Source organism: Sminthopsis crassicaudata, chromosome X, assembly GCF_048593235.1.
Source record: "Sminthopsis crassicaudata isolate SCR6 chromosome X, ASM4859323v1, whole genome shotgun sequence".
Classification (NCBI taxonomy): domain Eukaryota; kingdom Metazoa; phylum Chordata; class Mammalia; order Dasyuromorphia; family Dasyuridae; genus Sminthopsis; species Sminthopsis crassicaudata.
This window is the reverse complement of record NC_133623.1, coordinates 86016513-86026688: the sequence shown is the minus strand read 5'-3', so window position 1 is coordinate 86026688 and position 10176 is coordinate 86016513. Positions and strand designations below refer to the sequence as shown.

The following is a 10176-nucleotide window of genomic DNA, read 5'->3' as shown; positions in this document are numbered from 1 at the left end:
TTCATATGGGTAGAAACAGTTTCAATTTCTTCGTCTGAGAATTGTCTGCTCATATCCTTTGACCATTTATCAATTGGAGAATGGCTTGATTTCTTATAAATTAGAGTCAATTCTCTATATATTTTGGAAATTATGCCTTTATCAGAACCCTTGATTGTAAAAATGTTTTCCCAGTTTGTTGCTTCCCTTCTAATCTTGTCTGCATTAGTTTTGTTTGTACAAAAACTTTTCAATTTGAAATAATCAAAATTTTATATTTTGTGATCAGTAATGATCTCTAGTTCCTCTTTGGTCATAAAGTCCTTCCTATTCCACAAGTCTGAGAAGTAAACTATCCTATGTTCCTCTAATTTATCAATAGTCTTATTTTTTATGCCTAGGTCATGAACCCATTTTGACCTTATCTTGGTATACAGTGTTAAGTGTGGGTCAATGCCTAGTTTCTGCCATACTAATTTCCAATTTTCCCAGCAATTTTTATCAAACAGTGAGTTCTTATCCCAAAACCTGGGATCTTTGGGTTTGTCAAACACTAGATTATAAAGGTTATTGGCTGTTTTGTCCTTTGGACCTAACCTATTCCACTGATCAACTACTCTATTTCTTAGCCAATACCAAATGGTTTTGGTAACTGCTACTTTATAATATAATTTTAGATCTGGTACAGCTAGACCACCTTCATTTAATTTTTTTTTCATTAATTCCCTTGAAATACTTAACCTTTAGTTTTTCCATATGAACTTTGTTATTTTTTCTAGGTCATTAAAATAGTTTTTTGGGGGCGTTTGATTGGTATAGTGCTAAATAAATAGATTAATTTAGGTAGTATTGTCATCTTTATTATATTTGCTCGCCATATCCAAGAGCATTTAATATTTTTCCAATTGGTTAGATCAGACTTAATTTGTGTGGAAAGTGTTTTGTAGTTTTGCTCATATAGTTTGATTTTCCCTTGGCAGATAGATTCCTATATATTTTATACTATCGGTAGTTACTTTAAATGGAATTTCTCTTTTTAACTCTAACTGTTGGATTTTGTTAGTGATATATAAGAATGCTGATGGCTTATGTGGGTTTATTTTGTACCCTGCAACTTTGCTAAACTTGTGGATTTTTTTTCTAATAGCTTTTTAGTACAATCTCTGGGGTTCTCTAAGTATACCATCATACCATCAGCAAAGAGTGATAACTTGGTTTCCTCATTACCTGTTCTAATTCCTTTGATCTCTTTCTCAACTCTTATTAGCAAAGCTAGCATTTCTAATACAATATTGAATAGTAATGGTGATAGTGGGTAACCTTGTTTCACTCCTGATCTTACTGGGAATAGTTCTAGTTTATCCCCATTACATATGATGCTTACTGATGGTTTTAAATAGATGTTACTGATTATTTTAATGAAAAGTCCATTTATTCCTATACTCTCAAGTGTTTTTAATAGGAATGGAGGCTAGATTTTATCAAATGCTTCTTCTGTATCTATTGAGATGATCATATGGTTTTTGTTCATTTGGTTATTAATATGGCCAATTATATTGATAGTTTTCCTAATATTGAACCAGCCCTGCATTCCTAGTATAAATCCTACTTGATCATTTGTATATTATCCTGAGGATGATTTTCTGTAGTCTTTTTGCTAATATCTTATTTAAGATTTTATCATCAATATTCATTAGGGAGATTGGTCTATAATTTTCTTTCTCTGTTTTCAACCTACCTGATTTAAGTATAATACCATGTCTGTTCCATAAAAGGAATTTGGTAGGCCTCCTTCATTCCCTATTTTTTCAAATAGTTTATACAGCATTGGGGCTAATTGTTCTTTGAATGTTTGGTAGAATTCACATGTAAATCCATCTGGTCCTGGAGATTTTTTCTTAGGGAGTTTATTAATAGCGTGTTCTATTTATTTTTCTGAAATGGGAACTGTTTAAGCAATTTGCTTCCTCTTCTGTTAATCTGGTAAGCCTATATTTTTGGAGGTAGTCATCCATTTCACTTAGGTTATCAAATTTATTGTCATAAAGTTGGGCAAAGTAACTCCTTATTATTTCTCTAATTTCCTCTTCATTGGTGGAAAGTTCCCCTTTTTCATTTTTAAGACTAACAATGTGATTTTCCTCTCTCCTTTTTCTAATCAGATTTACCAAAGGTTTATCTATTTTATTGGTTTTATTGGTTTATTTATTAGTTCAATAGATTTTTTTTACTCTCAATATTATTAATTTCTCTTTTTAATTTTAGAATTTCAAGTTTAGTATTTGATTGGGGGTTTTTAATTTGGTCTTTTTCTAGCTTTTCAATTTGCAAGCCCAATTCATTGATCTTCTCTTTCTCTATTTCATTCAATTAAGTCTCTAAAGATATAAAATTTCCCCTTATTACCGTTTTAGCTTCATCCCACAAATTTTGGTATGATGTCTTATCGTTGTCATTATCTTGAGTGAAATTAATTGTTTCTATAATTTGCTGTTTCACCCAATCATTCTTTAAGATGAGATTATTTAGTTTCCAATTACTTTTTTGTCTATTTACCCCTAACTTTTTGATGAATGTACTTTTTATTGCATCATGATCTGAAAAGAAAGCCTTTACTACTTCTGCCTTCCTGCATTTAATTTTGAGATCTTTATGTCCTAATGTATGGTCAATTTTTGTATAGGTTCTATGAACTGCTGAGAGGAAAGTATAGTCATTTCTATCATCATTCAGTGTTCTCCAAAGGTCTATCATACCTAATTTTCCTAATATTCTATTTACCTCTTTAATTTCTTTCTTATTTGTTTTGTGGTTTGATTTATCTAATTCTGAGAGTGCAAGATTGAGATCTCCCACTATTATAGTTTTACTGTCTATTTCTTCTTGCAACTCTCTTAACTTTTCCTTTAGGAAGTTAGATGCTATACTACTTGGTGCATATATGTTTAGTACTGATATGGCTTCATTGTCTATGCTACCTTTTAGCAGGATATAGTTTCCTTCCTTATCTCTTTTAATTACATAAATGTCTGCTTTTGCTTGATCTAAGATAAGGATGACTATCCTTGCTTTTTTGATTTCACCTGAAGCATAATAGATTCTGCTCCAGCCTTTTACTTTTACTCTGTATGTATCTCCCTGCTTTAAATGTGTTTCCTGTAAACAACATATTGTTGGGCTCTGACTTTTGATTCAGTCTGCTATCTACCTCAGCTTAATAGGAGAGTTCATCCCATTCACATTTATAGTTAAAATGACTAATTTTGTTTTTCCTGCCATCTTATTCTCCCCAGATTATACTTTTCTTTTTCTTGGCTCACCCACTATAAGTTCCCTCCCTCTCCCCTTTGAATCTCTTCCCCTTTCTTGTACCCTTCCCTTATTATTCTTTTCCTTTTCCCTTTTCCTCTCCCCCTTTTTAATGAGGTGAGAGATAATTCTCTGTAAAACAAATATGTCAATTATTTTCTCTTTGAGCCAACTCTGATGAGAGCAAGATTCACACAATGTTCCTTTCCCTCTCAAAATTCCCTCAGATATGATAGGTTTCCTTTGCCTCTTCATGGGATATAGTTTCCATCTTTTTATCCCCCCTTCTCTGTTTTTCTGACATTATTCCCTTTCCATTTCTACTTTCCTTTTTATGTTATATCAATAAAATCAAATTATACACATAGTCGTTATGTATAACCATAACAGAAATACAGTTCTCAAGAGTTCCTTTTACCTTTTTCTGCTTCTCTTGAATCCTATTGTTGGAGATCAAAATTTTTGTTTAGATCTGTTTTTTTTTTTCCCTTAGAAACAATTGGAATTCATCTGATTCATTAAATGTTCATCTTTCATGGAAGAAAATGCTCAGCTTAGCTGGGTAGTTTATTCTTGGCTGCATTCCAAGTTCTTTTGCCTTTCAGAATATCAGATTCCAGGCCCTTCTATCCTTTAATGTGGACTCAGCCAGATCTTGAGTGATCCTTATTTTGGCACCTCGGTATTTGAATTGTTTTTTTCTGACTGCTTGTAATAATTTTTCCTTAGCCTCATAGTTCTGAAGTTTGGCCACAATAGTCTTTGGAGTTTTTATTTTAAAGTCTTTTTCAATTTTTTTTTTCAATGCCTATTTTACCTTCTGATTCTATTACATCTAGACAATTGTCTTTGATGATTTCCTCTAAAATAGTATTTAGGCTCTTTTTTTCATCATAATTTTCGGGAAGTCCAATAATCCTCAGGTTATTTCTCCTAGATCTATTTTCCAGGTCTGTCATTTTTCCAAGTAGATATTTGATGTTTTTTTTTTCTAGTTTTTCATTTTTTTGGTTGTGCTTGACTGATTCTTGATGTCTCAAAGAATCATTCATTTCTATTTGTTCAGTTCTGATTTTTAATGAGTTATTTTCTTCATTAGCTTTTTAAACTTCTTTTCATATATGTCCAATTGAGTTTTTAAATGAGTTGTTTTGCTCTATGGAATTTTTTTTTCCATTTCACTTTTTTTTAGTGAGTTATTTTCTTTTTTCAATTCACAAATCCTACTTTCTTGGGAATTCTTTATCTTTTCCATTTCACACATCCTATTTTCCAGGGTTTTTAAAAATCTTTTCCAATTCACAAATTCTGTTTCCCTGAACTTCCTGGAAATTCTTTACCTTTTCCAATTGACATTTCAGGAAGTTGTTACTCTTTTGCATAGTTTCTCTTTCCTTTCCCCATTTTTCTTCCAACTCTCTTTTAACATATATAATAGTCTCTTCTAGGAGAGAGTTATGTGATGGGGGCCAGGTAATATTCCCCTTTGGAGTATTATCTGGAGACTCTTTACTATTAATCTCCTTGGGGTTGCAAACCTGCTCTCTCTTTTTTTTTAAATTTTTAATATTTTATTTGGATTTCTGAGAGGGGAAGATTGTGCTGGGGGTATAATGCTCCTCAGGGCTGATGTCCAAATCATCCAGCAGTGAATGTGCTCTTAGTTGGGTAGCTAAACAAAGGCAGGGGGTAGAGTCCAAACTCTGGTCAGTGGGAATCTCCAGGCAAGGACCATCAATCCGATTCTGACAAGTTGGGGGGTAGGACCATAAATTCTTACAAACTGAGAGTTAAGTAGGTATCCAGCCTAGAGCCAGAAAGTTTGGATGTAGAGGTATAAACAATGCCAAGTAGGTATCTAATATAGGACATCTGGAGTTTTATCATCTGGAATGTCAGATCTTCACAACCCTAATTATCTCAGTTCTGCTGCTCTCTTTCTGTAGAGAAGTTGTTGTGGCCCTTTTGATTTTTTTACTCATTTTTTAAAGCCTGTAGGGTCTGCCTTCAGGGCAAGGAGGTTACCAGCTTCCTCTGAAAGCTGCAAAGAGTAGCGAGGTAAGGGAGTGCTCTGGGAAAAAAAGTTCCCCCCCACCAGAAGTGATTCAGATCTGGTTAGCACTGGCTGAGCTATGGAAGTACCCAGTGAAGAATCTCGATGGGCGGCTTAGCAATTGCCCTGAGGCTAGAGGCTGAACAGTGAAAGTGTCACTACCCCAGGCCAAAGCCCATTGTGGGGCTGTGGATATTAGCAGCTGATGAGCAAATAGCCCCAGACAGACTGGAAGTGTCTTTGCCCCAGGAAGCATGGTCAAGCTGCTGGAGTTTTGTTGCCTCAGGCTGAGCCCTCCAGTGCAGTTTAGAGGCTGCCCCAGGCTGTGTTCCCTTGCCATGAAGGTTAGTAACTGCCCCAAGGAAAAGCCCCGTACTGAGGATTGGGTCTGCACAGTTGTCCTGTGATCTGTGCTGAATCACTTCCAGTTTGGGGTGGGTATAGCTAGATCCTGTTAGATTCTGGTGTTTTTTAAAAGTGGCTTTGATTTCTCTGCTGGTCTGCTGTCTTGCAAGCAGATCAGAGCAATCAGCCTATGCCAGAGTGATCTCTGTAATTATTCTAGTCCCAGAGGCTACCTCTGCCTGATCTGTACAATATACTAGCCTCTAGTTCTATCCCAGCCTTCACTGGTCTTCTCCGGTCCCTCAGGACAAACCTTTTCTGAAGAAATTCCAGATTATCTTTGGCTGGTAAGTTGTTATACTTTTAATCTTAGTGGGTTTTACCTTTTACCAGTCAAGTGCTTTTTTTGAGGCTGAATCTAATAATTGGTCGTGAGGGTATGAGAGAGGTTAGAAAGTCATGTTGCCTTCTCTGCTATCTTGGATCCCTCCCACTCAGTCTTAAACACACAGGAAGAAAGAGGAGACCAACAGTGTGGAGGGAGCCTAGTATAGCACACCCAGAATCACACCCATGGTCACATAGACACCAGTGAGGGGGGGAACCTATGATATCACACCACAGTCACACAGACACCACTGTGGTGGGAGCCTAGATTAACACCCCCTACAGTCAAGGAGAACCTAATGGGGTGGGAGGGCAACCTAACATAACTCAGTGGTACCCAGAGAGAGGACTATGGAGACAATGTGGATGGACAATATAGTATTTTCACCTTTCTGTTGTTTGTTTGCTTGGGTTTTTTCTTCCTTTCTTTTTTTTTCTTTTTACTTTTGAACTCACTTTTTTATGCAGCATGGGAATATGGAAATATGTTTGGAAAAACCACACATGTTTAACTTATATTGGTTTGCTTGCTATCTTGGGGAGGGGAAGGGAGAAGAGAGAGAGAAAAATTAGAAACACAAGGTTTCGAAAAGGGGAATGTTGAAAATTATTTTAGCATTAGGAAAAATGAAATACTATTTTTAAAAAAAGAGTTCATGATTACCTGGTTCCAAGAGTCTTTGAAAGTACACAAAAATATTTTCAAGCTCTTTCCCATCCCTTAAACAATGATCAAGTTTCTTTTTAAAAACACCCATGTAAATATTTCATAGGCCTTAACATTATAACAGTATCTCCAAATAACGTGGTTAACAGTCTCATATTTTTGTAAGCAAGAGGCAAACAAGTGAAGGTGAAATTTCTCTTTATTTATAAGCATACGTGCAAGTGTATAAGTTCTTAAATTAGAGCACTTTAGAATATGAAGTACATTTTAACAAGCCGTTTCTTAATCTAACAACATCTAGACTGTTTTTTCTAACAACGCAGCTTATAAAAATTTTACCAATGTTTCCAAATTGACCACATTTTCCAATATGAGAACATTTCAAAGCATAACCATATAATAAACAACGTTACATCATTACCATTTGAAGGAAAACCCATCATTAAAACTAAACCCTCCCTGCCTGAGGTGCTCTCAATTCAGTTGAATTCATTCCCCATGACAGAACATCTTATCTCCATTGGCAGGTTACAATGATGACACTCAAATTTCCATACCTTCCATTAGGAAAGAACTGCATCTAATTAAAGAAATAAAAAAAGCAGTTAACTTTCATGTAGCACTTCCCAGTCCCAGGCCCTGTGTTAAGCACTTTACAATCACAACAAACTTGGGAGGTGGATGCTATTATTATCCCTTTACAGAAGAGTAAATTGAGATGGAGGGACAAAGGGTTACTTGCTTAGGGGTCACACGGCTAATACATTTCAAATCCAAGTAAATGCGGATTTATAGCCACTAACAGTCCCATCTCAATTTCCAAGGCCTGTTCTCTTGTCCCTTAAACAGACAAAAGCTTATTATCTACAAGTAACAGGGGGAAGTTACCTAATGCAGTTCCAGACTAGTTCTCGTCCTTCACTTTGCTGTCCTCCTCGGACTCTTGGACTAGAAGAGGTAGGAAAACCAGTACCAAAAGGAGAGGGAGCAGGAAAAGAAAGGGTAGGAAATGGAGAAGGACAATGAAGAGGAAATGCAGGATGACAAAGAGAGCAGGCACAGGATAGAGGGGAGGCATCTTTGGTCCTGCAGGGAGAAAAGTCACGCTCAGTCTAGGAGGAGTGATTTCTCCCCCCAGAAGGGAGGTCAAGGCCACAGAGAATCATCGAGGTCAAGGTCAAGATCGTGGTGGGATGAGTAAGGAAAGGGGAGAGGGCCAGGGAGGAATGAGAGAAGGAGGCAGGGAAAGAAAAGGGTGAGGGAAGAGGCAGGGGAAATGGCGGGACAAGGAAAGGGGGCGGGGCGACGGAGGGGAAGGATCACTTGGCTCGGGCCAATGGTCACCTGGGGTGGTGCCGCCTGGCTGGAGTGGGGGACTGGCTCGATGAAGGGGACCAGCCAGTCAGAAGTGGAGAGTTCTTGCTGTTAGCAGACACCACAGACAATCAGGAGGATGGACGCTGGTAGCAGGATGGTCTAGAGAACAGAAGAACAGACATGTGGAAGGGAAAGAATGGGAGAGAAAGCGGGGTCCAGCCCCTCCTCCCCAGCTCCCGGAGCACTGACCCCCAGCCATGAGATGTTCTTGTCCACTCACCATTACTCCGGCAACGCTGCCGCTTATGACGGGCATGATGATGCTGCAGACTTCGAAGACCTTTGGGAGCCTAGGCAACCAGACCATTGGTCGGAAAGTTCCAGGCTCATTCTTGGGCGGGGCAGGCAGAGCATCACTTGTCCATTGTTACCCTGGAGGAGGATGCTCCCTGCTGTGGGAGGAGGGACTGCTTCTGGGTTTCACACTCACTGCCTGTGGCCCCTTCCTCCGCCCCCTCCTTCCTCTTTTCCTTCCATGGCCCGCTAGAGATTGAGAGAGTAATGGCGCCATTGATGATAAAGAAGCCCGTCCCCTAACCCCCAAAGCTAAAGCAGCTTGAGACCCCAAAACAGGAAAGGGAAGGTCCAGGGGGTGGGATTTAACAGTCGCCTGCAACTGACTGCAAAGAAAAGCAGGATGTGCATTTAATTATTATTTTAATAGTATTTTATTCTTCAAATATATGCAAGATATATTTCACCATTCACCTCTGCAAAACCTTGTGTTCCAAAGTTTTTACACTCTCTCCAGATTCCCAAGACAGCAAACAATCAGATACAGACTAAATGTGTGCAATTCTTTTTTTAAAGCATATTATTTTTATTATAGTTTTATTTTCAAAACATATGCATGGATAAGTTTTCAACATCGACCCTTGCAAAACCTTGTCTTCCAAATTTTTTCCTCCCTTCTCCCTCCCCCCTCCCCAAGATGGCATGTAATCTAATATATGTTAAACATGCTAAAATTATAATTAAATCCAATATATGTGTGTGTGTTTATATAATTATCATGCTGCACAAGAAAAATCAGATCATAAAGGAAAAAAAATGAAAAAGAAAACACAATGCAAGCAAACAACAACAAAAAGGGAGGGAATGTGATGTTGTGGGTATAGATGGCTCTATGCATCACCAAGACCCTTAAAACTGGCCTGAATCACCTTGTCCATCAGAATTGATTATCACACAGTCTTGCTGTTGCCGTGTACAATGATCTCCTGGTCCTGCTCACTTCATTCAGCATCAGTTCATGTAAGTCTCTCCAGGCCTCTCTGACGTCATCCTGCTGGTCATTTCTTACAAAACAATAATATTCCATAACATTATATATAATAATAAACCACAGTTTATTCAGCCATTCTCCAACTGATGGGCATCCACTCAGTTTCCAGTTTCTTGCCACTACAAAAATGGCTCCACCAACATTTGGGCAAAAGTGGGACCCTTCCCCTCCTTTGAGATCTCTTTGGCATATAAATTCAGTAGAAACACTGCTGGGTCAAAGGGTGTGCATTTCATGATGCTGCTGAAGCTGGGCCCTGCAGAAAGCAGCCACCAATGTCCCTGCCTGGGCCTGAGGAAGACAGAGGGGCTTGTCTTGTCAGATAGACAATAACCATCCTAACAATAACCACTAACAGTGTGCAGCACTGTCAGCACACCAGGTGTTTTTCAATCATTTGATCCTCACAACAGACCCTGAAAATGGCTGCTGATGGGACCCCGTTCTACAGATGAGGAAATTGAGAAAGGCAGAGAAGTGCTTTGCCCAGCTAAGACACACAGCTAAAAATTATCTGAGGCCCCTTTTTGTAGTGGCCCCCAGATGTGGGGGAACTCTGAGAAAAGTATACTTGAAGCAAAGGTTCTTACACAGGGTGTTAACTGGGTGTGATTAATGAGATGATGGTTCTCTAGTTCACATATCCTTAGTACTTAGTGTGGTGATGTAATGGTTCTCTAGTTCACACATATTTAGTGTGCTGTAATGATGTAATCCTACTGAGGTATTTAAGGGCTGAGAGGACTGGAAATAGAGACATTCCCTCTTTGACCA

General features: G+C 38.2%; 1 long non-coding RNA gene across 1 annotated transcript; it reads right to left on the bottom strand.

Annotated features, from left to right (window-relative positions):
• Positions 1-6967: 6967 nt before the first annotated feature.
• Positions 6968-8326, bottom strand: LOC141548220 (uncharacterized). Its single transcript, XR_012483848.1, has 4 exons — positions 8307-8326; positions 8085-8216; positions 7629-7826; positions 6968-7320 (listed from the first exon to the last, which is right to left on the bottom strand). It is a non-coding gene; the product is annotated as an uncharacterized LOC141548220 (long non-coding RNA).
• Between the last annotated feature and the right edge of the window lie 1850 nt (positions 8327-10176).